An 18975-nucleotide genomic window follows, 5' to 3' on the forward strand; every position below is an offset into this window, starting at 1 on the left:
TGCTGCACTGAGATCCAGGGAAAATGATCAGTGACCCCATAGGAAACTGAACCAAACCTACTGGCTAGCATTGGAGGGTCTCCTGTGGAGGTGTGTGTCAGCAGTGGCTTGCCATGGGGACAGGGCATTGTCAGCAGAAGTCCTGGAAAGGGCCCCTTGGCGTAAATCCTCTTGAAGGTCATCACTAATCCTACCATAGTGCCCACAGACCCCAGGGTCAGGTCACCTCAGGCTAAACAATTAACAGATAGGGAGCACAGCCCCACCCATTAGCAGATAATTGGATTAGCCTTATTGAGCACAGCCATGCCCACCAGAGCAAGACCCAGTTTTTCCCACTTCCAGTTCCTACCATCAGGAAGCTTGCATAAGCCCCCCAGTCTCCTCCATCAGAGGGCAGACAGAAGAAGCAAGAAGAATCACAATCCCACTGTGTCTAGAACAAAAACCACCATATAGAAAGTTAATCAGGGTGAAAATTCACAATGTCCCAGATGAAGGGAAAAGATAAAACCCCAGAAAAACTAAATAAAGTGGAAATAGGCAAGCTTCCAGAAAAAGAATTCAGAATAATGATAATGAAGATGATCCAGGGTCTCTGGAAGACAATGGAGAAGGTATAAGAAATGTTTGCCAAAGAACTAAAGACCAAATAGAGATGAATAATACACTAGAAGGAATCAATAGCAGAATAACTGAGGCAGAAGAACGGATAAATGACCTGGAGGTCATTTATGGATAAATGACAGAATGCTGGAAATACTGCCACAGAACAGGATATAGAAAAAGAATGGAAACAAACAAAAAATGAAGATAACATAAGAGACCTCTGGGATGACATTAAATGCACCAACATTCGCATTATAGGGGCCCCAGAAGGAGAAGAGAGAGAGAAAGGACCTGAGGAAAATACTTGAAGAGATTAACTTCAAGCTGGAAATCTCCCTAAAATGGGAAAGGAAATAGTCAACCAAGTCCAGGAAGCACACAGAGTCCCAGGCAGGATAAATACAAGGATGAATACCCCAAGACACATAGCAATCAAACTGACAAAAATGAAAAATAAAGACAAAAATGTTAAAAGCAACAAGGGAAAAATGACAATATAACAGGGGAATTCCCATAAGGTTATAAACTGATTTCTCAATAGAAACTCTACAAGTCCAAAGGGAATAGCATGATATATTTAAAGTGATGAATGAGAAGACCCTACAAAGAATATTCTACCCAGCAAGACTCTCATTCACATTTGATGGAGAAGTCAAAAGCTTTACAGGCATGCAAAAGTTAAGAGAATTCAGCATTACAAGAAATGCCAAAGGAATTTCTCTAAGCAGTAAACACAAGGGAAGGAAAAGACCTACATAAAATAAACCCCAAAACAATTAAGAAAGTGTTAACAGGATCATACATATTGATGATTATCTTAAATGTAAATAGATTAAATGCACCAACCAAAGACATAGACTGTCTGGCCAGATGAAAACATGTGCATGCATGCACTTTCACTTACCACATCACTCTATTTAACCCCCTGAATTGTATGTAATTATTTTATACTGTTAGGTTAATCATAGTTGGGGAAACGATAGAAATGCTGAGAGACTTAATTTTGGGGGGCTCCAAAATCACTGCAGATGGTGACTGCAGCCATCAAATTAAAAGATGCTTGCTCTTTGGAAGGAAAGTTATGACCAACCTAGACAGCATATTAAAAAGCAGAGACATTGCTTTGCCCACAAAGGGCTGTCTAGTCAAAGCTATCATTTTTCCTATAGCCATGTATGGATGTGAGACTTGGACTATAAAGAAAGCTGAGTGCCAAAGAATTGATGCCTTTGAACTGTGTGTTGGAGAAGACTCTTGAGAGTCCCTTGGACTGCAAGGAGATCCAACCAGTTCATCCTAAAGGAAATAAGTCCTGAATATTCATTGGAAGGACTGATGCTGAAGCTGAAACTCCAATTCTTTGGCCACCTGATGCAAAGGATTGACTCATTGGAAAAGACTCTGATGCTGGGAGGGATTTGGGGCAGGAGGAGAGGGGGGCGACAGAAGATGAGATGGTTGGATGGTATCAATGACTCGATGGACATGAGTTTGAGTAAGCTCCAGGAGTTGGTGACGGACAGGGAAGCCTGGCATGCTGCAGTCCATGGGGTCTCAAAGAGTCAGACACAACTGAGCAACTAAACTGAACTGAGGTTAATCATGTTTCCATCATGGCTTACAATTGTAATGATATTTTATTTTTGTCTGGCTATTGATTGTGAAAACTGATAAACTCTTCTACTATTGTGAATTTTGCTTAAAAAAAAACAACAAAAAACTACAGTACATTCATACCATGGAGTATTACTCAGCAATAAAAAGGAACAAGCTATTTATGTAAACAACTTAGATAAATCTTGAAAGAATTATATGAGTAATAAGAGCCAATTTGAAAGGCTTATATTTATATAAAGGTTATATATACTATCTTTGGACTTCCCTGGTGGCTCAGATGGTAAAGTATCTGTCTACAATGTGAGAGAGACCTGGGTTCAATCCCTGGGTTGGGAAGATTCCCTAGAGAAGGAAATAGCAACCCACTCCAGTACTCTTGTCTTGAAAATCCCACGGACGGAGGAGCTTGGTGTAGGCTACTATCCATGGGGTAGCAAAGAGTTGGGCATGACTGAGCGACTTCATTTTCACTTTCTATATATACTATCTTACTCCATTTATATTAATTTGAAATGACAAATTTCTAAAAATAGAGAAAAAACAGTTACCATGATTAAGGGCTTCCTTCGTGGCTCAGCCATAAAGAAGCAGTCTGCCAATACAAAGTATTTGGGTTTGATCCCTGAGTTGGGACAATTCCCTGGAGAAAAATATGGCAACACACTCCAGCGTTCTTGCATGGAGAGATCCCATGGACAGAGGAGCTTGGTGGGCAACAGTCATAGGAGTTGCAAAAGAGTTGGACATGACTGATAGACTAAACAACGAGTTAGGGAAGGTGTGGGGATGGGATGGAAGTGTGTGTATTTATAAAAGGGCAAAATGAGATATCTTTGTGATGATGAAATCATTCTGTATCTTGACTGCATCAATGTCAATGTCATGATGGTTATATTTTTTTGTATCTTGGTTTTTCTTTCTACCAATTTGACTTTTCTCCATCCAGGTGTGAATGTTATCTTTTTCCTGTTTTCTGGATTTTTTCTTAGCTCATTTCCTGTACCATTTTATGGTACATCCTCTGCCTAAACAAGTGCATTCATAACCTCAAGCATTACTGATCAGCTCCTGATTGAGAAATATAAGCACACTCAAAAGACTACCCAAACAGAGTTAAATAAAGGGATGATTTACAAAGCTTCATCAAGAGTTAATGGAACCAACAGTGAAACACCAAAGGACAGGTTGCAATCAGAAAATATTACTATCCCCAGACCTGCAGGTACATAGAGAGGGGAAAATGATACTGAGGCTGAGAGAGAGCATGAATTGTAGTGGTGGATGCACTACAATCAGGGAATATATATCTGCATGTAAAAGACAAAAGGCCTGCCACCACCATCTGAAAGAAGAGGTTCAATTCAACCAGCCTCAGGTGGCCAAACTGTCCTCCTTATGCCCAAGAATGTTAAGAATCTGTTCTATCAAGGATTTATTTAGTGCTGCTCTTTCTTGTTTGGGGATTCCATGTGCACTAGATCAGCCTTCAGGAGGACAAAACTATGTGGTTGCTATGATACTTAGCTCCCATCCCTGCTGCAATGGACAGCATATGGCCCACCCAAGCTTCAGGGTGGATAGGGAAAGAATTGAAATATATGCAAAGGATGGGTCATGTAAGTCTATACCCGATTATTAAGAGCCTCCTCTACTGAGGTTGTCTTCTGTAAAATATTCTGCTGAATATTTTGTCAGTCAAATTTCTTCACTCTGCTTACTGTGCAAGGTTTATTCACATGAATCTCCCCCAGATACATGCTGTCCATCTTTTAATCTTGTCAGATCATGGTAGACATTAATTTCTAACTTTAAATTTCAGGTACTATTTTTCTGGGCACACTTTACCATAGTATTTTCTTCAGTTTTTGGCCTATCCTTTTTCTCCTTTTGTAAAGTGCCACATGTTTATGGGTACTCTTTCGGACCACTGAGATATGAAAAGGAAGAAAACTGCAAGGAAATGAGTTCAATCATTTACCAAGGAAGACTTGGTTCCTTCATATAACACACACACACACACACACACACACACACACACACACACACACACATATATATATATATATAATGTATCTATGTTTTATATGTTTCATTCAATATAGAGAATGGTGAAAGACATTTCAAGGGTTCCAGGGTAATGAGTAGTTCATGCTTTTCATAAATGTCTGCTGTTCTTGTTTAGTTGCTCAGTTGTGTCCTTCTCTTTGCAACCCCATGGACTGTAGCCCACCAGGCTCCTCTGTCCAAGGCATTTCTCAGGCAAGAAGAGTGGAGTGAGTTGCCATTTCCTTCTCCAGGGGATCTTCTGCACCCAGGCATCAAACCCGCATCTCCTGCATTGGCAGGCAGGTTCTTCGCCACCGAGTCACAAGGGAAGCATAAAGATGTCTAATGATACAAAATACCAAATGCATAACTATTGTATTTTTTTCAGGAATAAAAAGTAGAAGACAGAAAATATGTTAATTATGCATTAATTGATATATTGACAGTGTTTGTTTTAATCAGTTTGTATTGAGGAAGTCATGGCATGCTTGCATGGGACTTCAATATGTCTTTCACTAGAAAGCATCAGAATGATGACTTCTATGATTTTATACTACACATATGACAGTTCTATTGTATACTCTTGCTGTATTATTCTCTTTCAGGATTATCTTGCACAGAATTCATAAATTGAATTTCAGATGGTAAATTATTTAGTGAGAAGTCTACTTTTTATCCACAAGCATGGAGATATATACAGTTCAACTAGACTAGCAAAATATTGTAGAATTTTATATTGGAGCTAAAAATATTTTAATATTATGTAATTAATTAGTATTAACCTAATTATAACTCTAGGGTTATTATTGCAATAATAGTGATTACTTCAAAATCCTCTAATACTGATTTATCATTCCATGGTCAATTATTTTATTTTACACTTATATTGGGTCTTATACAACTAGAAATTAAAGAATTTTGAACACAAAAGCTTAAAATCATCTTTTACAATGACTTTTTGGGTATTAGACATAGATATATTTATAAGATGATCTAAATTCACACAATATATTGCAAGCATTTTCTTACATTAAATCTATCAGATACCAAAATAGGAAACACTCTGACAAACAAAATAGACACAGTATCACTAGCAAACGTCCATATATGTGGCTGCATTTTATCCCTAGTTTTGTGTCTTTGGATTCAACCAACTGCAAATTGTTTGGTACTATAGTATTTACTTTTGAAAAAAATAAAATCCATGTGAGTGGACCTGTGCTGTTCAAATCCATGCTGTTCAAGGGTCATCTGTATAACAATAATAAAAAAAAGTATGAAACACTGCAAGAATTACCAAAATGTGACTAAAAGGCACAAAGTGAATAAGTTTTGGGAAAGTGGCAAACTTGTTTGACATGCTTGCCTGAGGCCATAAACCATAAATTTTTAAAAATGAAATATCTACTAAGTGTAGTCACATGAAGTACAATAAAACAAGGTATACCTATTTTCTCCCTTCAGTTCTATCCATGTTTTATATATTTAGTTGGGTGTATATATATTCATAATTGTTACATGACCCCATGAAATTGACACTTTTATTATTATATAATATCCACTGTCACTTGTGGATGATCTAAAAGAAGTTGATAAATTCCTAGACACATACAGCTTACCAGGACTGAATCCTGAAGAAACAAAAAGCCTGAATAGTCCTATATATGGTTAAGGAAAAAAAAACCTAAAAAAATTATCCAATTATAAAATACTCCCAACACACAAAAATCCCAGGACCTGATAGATTCACTTGTGAATTCTGCCAAATATTTAAAGGAGAACTAATGCCAATTTTTCTTAAATGTGTCCAAAAAACAAAAGAGGAGGAAACACTTAGCTTTTTCAATGAGGTCAGCAAAACTCAGACAAAGACAACACAAGAGTGGAAAATTACAGGCCAATATCTTGATGAATATACACACAAAAATTCTCAACAAAATGCTGATAATCCAATTTCAACAACTCATTAAAATATACTGTATAGCCAAGAGGTATTTATCCGGGATGCAAATATGGCTCAACGTATGAAAATCAATGTAATACATCAGAATGAAGGATAAAGAAACCACATGACCATCTCAATAAATGCAACATTTGACAAAATTCAACCACCTTTCCATGGTAAAAACTCTCGACAAACTAGGAATAGAAGACAGATACTCAACATAAAGAATACCATTTGTAAATGTCCACAGCTATCATAGTCAATGACTAAAAACGGAAAGCTTTTCCTTTCAGATCAAGAACAAGGTGAGAATGGTCACTCTTGCTGCTTCTATTCAACATAGTACTGGAAATCCTAGCCAGGCCTAATAGGCCTAAAAAGAAAAAAAGAAAAAGAAACACAGGTATCCATACTGGGAAAGAAGAAATAAAACTGTTACTGTTTGAAGACCACATGATCTTACACACAGAAAACTCCGAGGACTTTACAAAAATCTCTTGGAACTAAGAAATGAATTCATTAAAGTTGCAGAATAAAAAGGAACATATGAAAGTCAATTCTGTTTCTATATTAATAATAAACTACCTGAAAAGGAAATTAGGAAAACAAATTTACAAAACAGAAAATATTTATAAATAAAGCAACTAAGGAGATAAACTATTTGCACACTGAAAAGTACAAAATGCAAAATGTTGACGAAAGAAGATAGAAACAAACGGAAAGATAGTCTGTGTTCATGAAATAGGAAACTTCATACTATTGAAATGTCCATACTAGCCAAAGTGATCTACAAATTCAGTGATCCCTATCAAAATCCCATTGATTTTCTTTTTTTATAGAAGTAGAACAAACAATGCTAAATTTAACATGGAACTGCATAGGACCCCAAATGTCAAATGCTTTTGAAAAAGAACAAAGCTGGAGGCATCACACTTTCTGATTTCAAAGTAAATCAGAAAGATACAGTGATTACAACAGTATGGTACTGGCATTAAGCATGTGTGCTCAGTTGCATCTAATTCTTTTTGACCCTATGGATTGTAGCTCACCAGACTTCTCTGTCCATGGGGATTTCCTAGGCAAGAATATTGGAGTGGGTTGCCATTTTCTTACCAACCCAGGGATTGAATCAGCATCTCCTCCATTGGCAGGTGGATTTTTTTTTTTTAACCACTGAGCCACTAGGGAAGCCCCACTGGCATAAAGATCCATATGTAATCAAACAGAATAGAAAAGAGAGCCCAGAAATTAATCCATGAATATATAGTCAAGTGATCTTCTATAAGGGTGTCAAGCATACACAATATGGAAAGGATAGACTCTTCAACAAATATTATGGGGAAAACTGTTTGTCCACATGCAGAAGAATAAAACTCTTATTTTATACTATACACAAAAATCAACTAAAAAAATCAAAAAGACTTGAATACAAAACTGCAACTGTAAAATTCCTAAATGAAAACATAGGGCTAAAGCTTCATGGTATTTGTCTCAGAACTGATTTCTTAGATGTGACATGAGCAAGAAAAGCAAAACAGACAAATAGGACTGCACCAAAGTTAACAACCAACAGAAATTGATAAAAAAAAAATCATCCTATGAAATTGGAGAAATTATTTGAAAACTGCTTATATCAGATAAGGCATTAAAATCCAAATACATAGGAACTCCTATAATTTCCTGCCATATTCAGCAAAGTGGACATGTTTTTCTATCATCCTGCCACATACATGACAGACTGGATGAAGGAAATGGCAGCCCATTCCAGTATTCTTGCCTGGAGAATCCCATGGACAGAGGAGCCTAGTGGGCTACAGTCCATGGGGTCGCGAGATTCGGACATGACCTAACAACTAAACTACCACCACCGTGGATGAATCTTGAGGATATTAAGTTAAATAAGCCAGTCACAGCATACAGAGAGCCAACAAACACAAGAAAAATTCTCAAAAGATCACAAATTATTAGAGAAATGTAAATCAAAACTACAATGAGATATCACCTCACACTTGTCAGAATGGCCATTACCATCAAATCTACAAACAATAAAAGCTGGAGAAGGTGTGAAGAAAAGGGAACCCACTGTTGGTGGAAATAAAAGTTGATACAGACACTATGGAGAACAGTATGGAAGTTACTTAAAAAAATAAAAATAGAACTACCACATGATCTAGCAATCCAACTATGGGGCATGTATCCAGAGAATAATTCAAAAAGATACATGCACCCAAATAGCACTGCAGTGCTATTTACAATAGCCAGGACATGGAAACAAACTACATGTTCATCAAGAGAAGAATGAACAAAGGTATGGTACATATAAACAATTGAATATTACTCAGCCATAAAAAAGGAACAAACGGGGTCACTTGTAGAGATGTGGATGGACCTAGATACTGAGATATAGAATGAATTAGGTCAGAAAGAGGAAAAAAATATCATATATTAATGCATATAGGTGGAATCTGAAAAACTGGTATAGAAGAGCTTATTTACAAAACAGAAATAGAGACACAGACATAAAGAACAAATGTGTGAATACCAAGGAGGCAAGGGGGAAATGGGATGAATTGCGAGATAGGGATTGACATATATATACACTATTGACATTAATACTAATACTATGTTTAAAACAGATACTAATGAGAACTTACTGTATAGCCCAGGGGACTCTATTCATTGCTCTCTGTTGACTTAAATTGGGGAAACCCAAAAAAGAGGTGATATGCATATACATATAGTTGATTCCCTTTTCTGTACAGTAGAGAATAATACATTATAAAGCAACTATACTCCAATAAAAGTTAAAAACTAAATAAAGTAGATAACCAACAAGGATATACTCTATAGCACAGGGAACTCTGCTCAGTATTCTGTAATAACCTTTTCCCTAAATGGGAAAAGAATGTTAAAAGAATAGACACATGTATGTGTAAAAGAACTAAATTAAAAATCTTAAAAAATTAGCCAGTTATAAAAGAACAAATACTGCATGATTCCACTTATATTAGATATCTTAAATAGTAATACGTGAACCGTGAACTTCCAGATGTTCAAACTGGTTTTAGAAAAGGCAGAGGAACCAGAGATCAAATTGCCAACATCCGCTGGATCATCGAAAGAGGAAGAGAGTTTCAGAAAAACATCTATTTCTGCTTTGTTGACTATGCCAAAGCCTTTGAGCGTGTGGATCACAATAAACTGTGGAAAATTCTGAAGGAGATGGGAATACCAGACCACCTGACCTGCCTTTTGAGAAACCTATATGCAGGTCAGGAAGGAACAGTTAGAACTGGACATGAAACAACAGACTGGTTCCAAATAGGGAAAGGAGTACGTCAAGGTTGTATATTGTCACCCTGCTTATTTAACTTATATGCAGAGAACATATGGAGAAGGCAACGGCACCCCACTCCAGTGCTCTTGCCTGGAAAATCCCATGGATGGAGGAGCCTGGTAGGCTGCAGTCCATGGGGTCACAAAGAGTCGGACATGACTGAGCGACTTCACTTTCACTTTTTACTTTCATGCATGAGAGAAGGAAATGGCAACCCATTCCAGTGTTCTTGCCTGGAGAATCCCAGAGATGGCAGAGCCTGGTGGGCTGGCATCTATGGGGTTGCACAGAGTTGGACACGACTGAAGTGACTTAGCAGCAGCAGAGTACACCATGAGAAACGCTGGGCTGGAGGAAGCACAAGCTGGAATCAAGATTGCTGGGAGAAATATCAATAACCTCAGATATGCAGATGACACCACCCTTATGGCAGAAAGTGAAGAAGAACTAAAGAGCCTCTTGATGAAAGTGAAAGAGGACAGTGAAAAAGTTGGCTTAAAGCTCAACATTCAGAAAACGAAGATCATGGCATCTGGTCCCATCACTTCATGGCAAATGGGAGGGATTGGGGGCAGGAGGAGAAGGGGACGACAGAGGACAAGATGGCTGGATGGCATCACTGACTCGATGGACGTGAGTCTGAGTGGACTCCGGGAGTTGGTGATGGACAGGGAGGCCTGGCGTGCTGCGATTCATGGGGTCGTGAAGAGTCGGACACGACTGAGTGACTGAACTGAACTGAACTGACTTTATTTTTGGGGGCTCTAAAATCACTGCAGATGGTGATTGCAGCCATGAAATTAAAAGACGCTTACCCCTTGGAAGGAAAATTATGACCAACCTGCTGCTGCTGCTGCTGCTAAGTCACTTCAGTTGTGTCTGACTCTGTGCGACCCCATAGACGGCAGCCCACCAGGCTCCCCCGTCCCTGGGATTCTCCAGGCAAGAACACTGGAGTGGGTTGCCATTTCCTTCTCCAATGCATGAAAGTGTAAAGCGAAAGTGAAGTCACTCAGTCGTGTCCGACTCTTAGCGACCCCATGGACTGCAGCCCACCAGGCTCCTCTGTCCATGGGATTTTCCAGGCAAGAGTACTGGAGTGGGGTGCCATTGCCTTCTCCGATGACCAACCTAGACAGCATATTAAAAAGCAGAGACATTATCTTGTCCACATAAATTCATCTAGTCAAGGCTGTGGTTTTTCCGGTAGTCATGTATGGATGTGAGAGTTGGACTATAAAGAAAGCTGATAAAGAAATTCTTTAACATTTTTTGTAGTACAGAAGTGATGGTGTTGAAGTTGTTCTTGCTTTTCCTTGTCTGAAAAAGTCTTCATTTTGCCTTTACTTTTGCAATATTTTTGATGGGAATAAAATCCTAGGTTGACCTCTCATTTAAATATGTTATACCATTGCTCTATGTATAGTAGTAGTTTCTGCCAACAAGTCTGAAATAATTCTTATCAGGGTTCTGCTGTATATATGTGCCTTTCAATGGGCTAATTTTAATTACTTTCCACTATATTTCAAAAGCACTTTGATTATAATGACGCTTGATGTAATTTTTTTGTTCCTAATTCTGCTTGGGGTTCATTGAGCTTCTTGGATCTATTATATTTACTATTTTAATCAAATTTGGAAAATTTTCAACCATTAATCCTTCAAATATTTATTCTCTATCTCTTCCCCTTTGTAGGACTCCCAGTACACATGTTAGATCCACTAGTATTAATCTCTGGTATCACTAATCCTTTACACATTTCTTTTTCACTCTATTTTCTGATTTTGGTTTGTTTTGGTTTTTCTTGCTATAGTTTCAAGTTCAGAAGTCATTACTTCTGCAAGGTGTATTCTGCATTTAACAGCCTCCAGCAAAATTTTCATTTTGGATATTTCATTTTTTCATTGATATAATATCCATTTGTTTCTTTCTTATGCTTCACATTTCTCTCATTATGTCCTTGTTTGCTTTAATTCCTGGGCATACTGAGTATGTTTATCTTTCAACATCTCATAGTCCTCTCATTGTTTTCTAGACTTGTTTCTAATGACTAAGTTTACTCCAAATTTGGGCAATATTTTCCTGCTTTTTTGCATGTGAAGCAGTTTTTAATTATTTGCTGTGCATTGTAAACGTTATGTTGAAGGTATTAGATTTTACTGTATTTCTTTAAAGGATAAGGTCATTTTTCTGGCTGGACATTAACATGCTTGAGATTAGTTTGATTCTCTCTGAGCTTGTTCTGAAACCCTCTGAAGACAGTTCTATGGTAACATTTCTCTAAAGCTGGTTTATATTCTTCATAAATCTACTTAAATGTGCCATATTTTCACTCTGCTGACTGGAACCTGAATGATTCTTTTACATAATCTCTAGCAACTTTCTGGCTTCCAGATCCCCAGAAATGGTTCTTTCCCTAGATTTTGTTCTTTTGCCTGTCCCTTTCATTTCTCCCAATGAAGGTACAGATCTAGATAAGACAGAGACTCAAAAGGAATTTTATTCCTATTCTTATAACTTTCTCTCCGTACCTCTATTCAATATGATGCTTGATGCCACCATTTCTAGCTGCCTTATCCTTCCTGAAATCCAGTCTCTGTCTTCTCAATTCAGAGGGACCACTGGACTTTGATTTTCTCTCCCCTGCAATGGAATTTGAAAACTGCCTCTAGGCAGAAAGCTAGGATGATCACAGAGCTTATCTCACTGATACACTTTACCAGAGATCTTAGTCCAGCGCTGCATGCTTATTATCTGAAATAGTTGTTTCACATATATTTCCAGTGTTCTAGTTTTTTTATGGTAAGAAGACAAATTAGAATTCTGTTCCCTTCTCAAGGCTGGAAGCAAAAGTCCAAAAGTATGTTCTAATAGTTACTGTTATATAACCATCCAACTTTTTTTTTTTTCCAAAACATCAATCCAATTTATATTATCATTACAATGACTACTTCCTTTACTGAATTTTCATTGAAAGTGAAAATGAAAGTCAAGTTGCTCAGTCTGGTCCCACTCTTTGTGACCCCAGGGACTGTAGCCTACCAGGCTCCTCTGTCAATGGAATTTTCCAGGCAAGAGTACTGGAGTGGGTTAGACTCCTAATTTAACAGCACGTTTTCACATGAAAACATGTATATATGTGATATATGTACTTTATGAGTCATACTTCATGAGTAAATACAGAGTATATGCTAATTGGGATTAATATCAAAGTTCATATGGTTCTGTCTATAAAAATTTTAGCTATGGTTGTTTTCATCTCTGGGAAAAATTGCAGAATCCCACAGTCAGCTATGGAATCCAGAGGCATTTTATTAGTGTGAATCAATACAAAATGAGGCAAACATTGCTATAGATTTGCAGAATATTATACTTGCTTGAGTAATTAAAACATATGGTCTATTTAATGTTCTATATTAATAAAACTATTAAAATCATCCATCTTGTTATGGATCTTTACTCATTAAGAACAGATTTTAATGTTTTAAAAATATATCAGGCATTGCAGAAAGCAGAAAAGAGAAAAGAAAAAAATAAGCAAAAGGTATTGCCCTTAATACCTCAATGTGTCTCATATTATTATTAATAGTTATATTAAAGATAACTACTGCTAAAATTTGGAGTATTATACTTTATATATTTAATATACAGCTATAACATACTTCATAAATAACTTTTATACTCTGCTTTCTCATTTAATAACTAATATAGTAAAAGTTTTAATAATTATCTTCTAGAATCACAGTGTATTTTATATAAATATACTATCATTGAGTCATTAACTCATGGCATTATCAAATGATTTTAAATGTAAGTACTTTTATTATCATCTTTGTGAGTCAAAACATTATCATTATTTATGATTTCAAATCACTACTACATGAGGTGTAATTAAATGCTCAGAGGTACAAACTTTTCCAAAGACATTCAATACACAATGAACATTTCTTTCTCAAAGTGATAAACCAAATACTTCTACAAATAGTACTGGTTCATTCTCTGTATTCAAATTAGCTTTCACTGTTACCATTATTTTAAAAAATTCCAGGTTGAAATTGCATTTTTTACCTGATTCTGGTAAGTTTACATTCTAACTAGTGCAGTCCATTGGAATTCTAGATTGTTCAGATCCAGGTCAATGGTTCTGAAAGGTCTAGGCATTTTCCATGCTCCAATGCAGTTGATGCAGGCCCACTTGAACCTATTTTGTTCAAGGGACTCTCAGTATGCAAACCGACTGAAGTCTGTAATATGGGTGAGGGGCTCTGGCACTTCATTATCTTGTCGAGTCTCTGTGTTTCTATATCTAGAAGTTGTTATGATTTTATAGGGTAGTAGCTTTTTAGTGGACTACTGGTCCATTGCAGCCTTTGGACTCAGTGATCAATCAGCCAACACCAAAGATTCTTGCAGTTCACACGGGCTGATACTACAAAGGCCTCATTTCCTATCAGGATGATGTATGGATCATGAAGCCTGTGGAGATCTTCTCTCTTACTCCAAAGTTACCTTCTACTTCAAAAGATAAAGAGGAGGGTAAGTAGACATAGTTTATAGCTGAGACTAAAAGGCTCAATGTGTCTCAATTTCTAATCTTAGAGGAATATCAGAGAATTTCTAATTTTAGAGTAGAAATATCCACTGCAATGCAAGATACCCTAATAATGTGTTTGTAGAGTAAGCATGTTCCCTCAGAACAGGTAAAGCCAATACTTCCCCACCCTGCTATGAAGCAGATTTAGAGAAGGAGAGAGGGTTGTGTCTCCAGGGGAGGAAAAGTGATTGTGCCAGATTTTGGATCCCTTCTTCATTTCTCTCTTTCCTCGAGGAGAGGTAGAGGATATCCAACTCAGAAGTGTAACAATAGAGATGTTTGTGAAATTGGAGATGCTTCCAAATATGGTAGCAAAGGCAGTTGGTTTGGTGTGAGAATTTAGGAATACCTAGAACTATGCTGAGCCAAATTATGATTTTAAAAACCAAATCAACCATCACCAACAAAAAAGCACCCCTATGACATGGAAGCCCTGGCAATGGAGAGGATGGATAGAAAGACCCAAACCCAGAACCACTTAGCTCTAGGTAGAAATGGTATTATATAAGGTTGGGTTTCTCTGTAAAAATAATAATGGGGAAATATTTTATAATCCAAGAAAGAAGCTGTAATCTAAAAGGGAATATATGTGTTCTGCTACTGTAGGCTCAGGGAAGAAGTAGCAGCCCCCAGTGAAATTTTATTAATTCCTTGAAGTAAAATGGAACACTGCTCACAAATGTACATTGTTTGTGCTAAGACACCCACAGTGGACAGAACACTTGCCCAGTAAATAGATTACAAATAGTGATGACTAATCTAATAACCTCCATTATTTCATTCAGAATAACAAATGACCAATGTAAGATGACTCCCGACTTCCCTTCTCTGATGTGTCCCCAAAATAATTTTTCCTTCTTGAGAATAATGAGAAATGATCTTGATAAGGAGGGCATCTTTGCCTTCAAATCTGACAAAAAACAGATATAAATTTTCTTTGCAAAAATAGAACTGACCAAGTGATGTTGAATATCTTATGTTTAGGCATGAGTTCCTTTCAAAATCAGTAGAGATATTACAATTAATATCTAGAAGTAGAGTATTTCTTCCAAGTTACTCAAATTGTAGAGCTGCATTTGTGCTCTCCTACAGATTATCCAGGAATTTATTCGAGTTTCCACATTGGGACTGTAGTTACTATAGATATCTGTCCTAAATCAGATCATTTTTTTCTCCAGTAGATCTTTTCTAATCACAGAATGGTAAAAATGAAAACAGTTATCACTTCATCTGTCAAATCAGATAAATCAACAATGAACAGAGTCATAACAGATGTCAGATTTCTCTTATTTTCAGTGATTTACGCTCTCATCTATTTCTTTCTCTCATTAACAATATATACCTTTTGTTTATCAAACTACTTACTATCTGAAGATTCAGTCTCTGAGGAAGGAGCTAACTGTCTGATATTAACTGTTTCATGATCTTCAATACTATTCTACAAAAAAAGGGATCCTCAAAATGGCAGGTTTGAGATATATTATGTAGAAGAGCTACTTTAACACTTTTATTTCACAGAGGAGGAAACTGAAGCTAAAGGAGGTTAAACGATTTGCCCATGATCATTTTCTGTAAAAGCTCTCATTTTTCTTCTTAAGTGTGTTTATCCCTGGAATTAGGATACCAGCTTTGGAGCTAAGTGAATCAATCACATAATTTAGCTTTTCTATATCTTGGCTTACTTTTCTATAAGATTGGAATAATAAATAATATCGACTTACTATCTTTCATACAGGAGTTTTATGAAGTGTTTCAAATGTATGCAAAGAATATAATGCCATAATACAACTACTACTTGGATTACAGATGAAGATTATTACTTGAGATTATGTCTGTCTTTTGGTGGCAGAATATTAGATAAAGCAAAAGGGATCAGTGTTAAGTAATGGAAGACATATATGACAAGAATCTGTACATTTGCAAGATCACAATAGGGCCCTTAGGCTACAACTTGAATGACAGCCATGGGATTTGGCATCTAATCTAGCACCCCAAATTGAGTTGTCATCTGAATTTGGGTGGGGGACTAAACGGGGGAAAATCAGCAATTATGAATACCTTACTGCCCAGTGCTTGGTCTGTCAACTATGTTAGGCTGCATTTTGCTTAATCATGTCTGTGAACCTTTTCTGAGTCTGTAATTTTGGAAAAAATAACTTTTGAAACAAATTACTTCTTCCAACAGTTGCTCCTAGAGATTAGACTTTTTCTGATCATGGCACACATTTTTCTTACACTTGAATCATTTGAACACACAACCCATGAATGGGTTCTGTCTTAAAGTGATGAACTGTTATTGGCCTTGGCAGCTGTATGTTTTAAAGGGACACAGAATACATATAACCTATGTGACTCTGCTGAAAACACTATTAATGTTGTAAACTGCCAACTTTGTCTTCTTTAAGCAGAAAGGATAGACAGAAAGAAACCAGTTTTACTTCCCAACAAAGATTTTTTATAAAAGCAATAAGGTAATGGCAGGAAGTGTGCTTATCGTGCTGTAATCACACCCCAGGGGGAATGGGGGGTGCGCCACTGCACCTCTTACTTTGTAATGACCCAGGGGTGTGATTATCTTATGATAACCACACTCCCTGTCATGCCTTATTGCTTATATATTCCACATGTCATAATGAATCCTGAAGCACTTTCTAGGTCTCATGGCAAAGGCAATGACTTTGAAGTACAGGAAGTAGCCAGCTTTTCTAGGTACACACAGATTAATACTGTATACATTAGGGGGAATTATGAATGACTACTTTAAAATGCCAACCAAGCCACAAATATGGGGGAACTGTGTGCTTTATGCCTTAAAAAATCTTATTTGGGCTACCTTTTAAAAAAGTTTTTCTCCCCCTGCAATTTTGAGGACTATTAAATTATTCTGTTTCTACAAGGAACATTATCTGCCTCCAAAACCACTAGGGAAATAACATCTATGACATAATTACCTTGTAGTTACTTCATATGATGCTTTGCTATGAAAACTGGAGAATGTTAAGCTTCCCAACACAAAAATTAGTTCATTGGATTTAAGTGTCCATTATTCAGGAATTACAACCATTTCTGCTACAGATCATCAGGTGTAAGATTTAAGGGAGGTATAAGCTCTAAGGGAGGGACAATGAAGGGAGATTTTCATTTATTCCATAAGATTAAGGGTCTTCATTTTTTTCTGATGTTAGAGTTGTTACACTTAGCGCTAGTCATTGTGTACATTTTATTTTATTTGGAGATCATTTAGCTTTGAGAGTCTCCATTGCAACTGTTAATATATTCAAATTAAAATGAGTGGGGTTAATAGTAGACCTATAGGGAAGAAGAGACATCAAGAGTAAAAGATTTCTGAATTTAGCAGGAGGCTTTAATAAGACAACAAGGTAATAAACTAAGCAATTATTTTTGATGCAACTTGCATGATTATCATACCACAGAGTGAATCTGCACCTCAGGGAGAGGTTTCCAAGTAATTTTGTAACCTTTGAAATGTACAGAGCAATCAACATTTAAGTCCTACTGTCTCTTGCCGAGAAAAATCTGAAACACTCTTTTTATCCTGTCACCGTAACCTAGGTGATGAAGGTGGTGGCCTTTCACTGTGACCGCTGATGAGTTGATTCAATGTCTGTGTCAGCTTCAGGATCAACCATGTTAACCTTAGGTCACTCCAAGGAAAACTGTGTGTCGAAAGTGACGATTATTTAGCTGCCTACTGCATAAGCAGAGAGTCTTCTGATTACCATAAAGGTCAAATATGCACATTTTGACTGGTGGTAATGAGTAGTTTTAAAGATGTTTTAGCCTTTTCTTAATCTTGCAGTGTCACTAGGCTTCTATTGTTATGCACCAAAGAATGTGCCTCTAATTGTACCATTTGCCCTATTGTAGCTTGTACATAGAGCCAGTAGGGTGATGTTACTTGTGATAACCGCCTACCACATGTCCTAATAATTATTAGCCTTCAATAAATTGTATAATAAGGTAACTCAAGTCTGTAGGAACCAAAGGTTCTTAAAAAGTTGAAAGCAATATTTAAGAGGCTCATGTATCAAATTCTAATAGTGGAGAACAAAATAGAATATGAAAATACTTTTCAAGATGTGAAAACTTCTTAAGAATTAGGAAGTATCCTGAGACTTCAAACACCAGGACTGTGTGCATGTGTGTGTGTTTCCTACATGTTTGTGTATTTTTACTTTTAGATGATTTTAAATTTCACCTTTAAAAGATAAGCTTTGTCATTTGAGTCATCCAAAAATTAATAATTATCTTAGGAACAAATAAGATCAACTGAAAGTGCACACAAAAATTAATTTTCTAAAGGAGAAATTATAGTGGCATTTAATATTCTAAGAACTGTGCAGTATCACTCCACATTTAGTAGAGCCAAACAATTAGTTCTTTGCATAGTTTCAAAGAAAACAGTTTTCAAGCTGACAAGTTCAAGCAGTCCAAAATACCATAAAACACACAAAAAATGAAATAGATATGTAAAATACTACTTAAAATATAAACCTCAGCCAAAAGCTATGCTTCCTAGTACATTAAGCAAGAATAAAAATTCTATTTTTTTTCTTTGTATTTCAGTGACTTGGATTTTAATAAAGGTACTAACTAACCTTCTTGATATTCTCTATTTTAATAGCTGTCAAGCTTTTAAAAATCTAGTAAGATGAGTAAATAGAACAGAAAAACTAAAAAAGCAGCTGGAGAAAACATAAATCAGACAATAGGAAAAATTAGACTGAGAACATCAAAATGTAGGTTAATGCTTCTAATTTCCATAATTTTTAGATCTATTTTTAAGTTTTTAAGATGATGAAAATA

This window comes from Bos indicus x Bos taurus, chromosome 4 (assembly GCF_003369695.1).
Source record: "Bos indicus x Bos taurus breed Angus x Brahman F1 hybrid chromosome 4, Bos_hybrid_MaternalHap_v2.0, whole genome shotgun sequence".
NCBI lineage: Eukaryota > Metazoa > Chordata > Mammalia > Artiodactyla > Bovidae > Bos > Bos indicus x Bos taurus.